Source organism: Solanum tuberosum, unplaced genomic scaffold (genome assembly GCF_000226075.1).
Source record: "Solanum tuberosum cultivar DM 1-3 516 R44 unplaced genomic scaffold, SolTub_3.0 scf00218, whole genome shotgun sequence".
In the NCBI taxonomy this organism is placed as follows: domain Eukaryota; kingdom Viridiplantae; phylum Streptophyta; class Magnoliopsida; order Solanales; family Solanaceae; genus Solanum; species Solanum tuberosum.
Genome location: NW_006239144.1, coordinates 53,180 through 54,162, shown reverse-complemented (window position 1 = coordinate 54,162; position 983 = coordinate 53,180).

The window sequence follows — 983 nt, the reverse complement described above, 5'->3', positions numbered from 1 at the left end:
CTAACTGGATGATACGGCTTGATATCTCTGATTCCCCATGTGTACTAGCTTATGTGGATTATTCCCGGTGTGTACTAGCTTATGTGGATGCTCAGTCATCTCTGCTGGATCGGATTCGCAGCCGTCAGTTTGAGGATGAGGACGTAGTGGCACTTCGAGATCGAGTTTTGGGAGGTGACACCGGCCTGGCTACCTTAGATTTAGATGGGGTTTTACGATTTGGTTATCGACTTTGTGTTCCAAGAGTTGGGGGTTTGATTCAGATGATTCTTACCGAGGCCCATGAGTCCAAATATTCTATTCATCCGGGCACAACTAAGATGTATCGGGACTTGAGACAGCAATACTGGTAGAGCGGCATGAGGAGAGATATTGTGGATTACGTATCGCGTTGCTTGAGTTGTCAGTAAGTTATGGCCGAGCATTTTAGGACTGGTGACGAGTTTCAGAGATTACCCATTCATGAGTGGAAATGGGAGAGGATCACGATGGACTTCGTTGTAGGATTACCCCGCGCTTCCCGTGTTCTTGATAGTATTTGGGTCATCGTGGATCGATTGACCAAGTCAGCACACTTCATTCCTGTCCATACTTCCTACAGTGCTGAGAGGTTAGCCCGTATCTACATTCGAAAGGTGGTTCGTCTTCATGGTGTGCCTGTTAACATCATCTCAGACCGGGGCCCAGAGTTCACATCTAGCTTCTAGAGGACATTCCAGGATGAGTTGGGTACCCGTGTTGACCTTAGTACAACTTTCCACCCGCAGAATGATGGTCAATCGGAGCGCACGATTTAGGTTCTTGAGGATATGTTGCGGGCTTGTGTTATGAATTTTAGGGGTCAGTGGGACCAGTATTTGCCTTTGGCAGAGTTTGCGTACAACAACAGCTACCACTCGAGTATTCAGATGGCCCCATTCGAGGCCTTAAATGGTAGGCGTTGTCGCTCTCCAGTTGGTTGGTTTGAGTCTACAGAGCCCAGG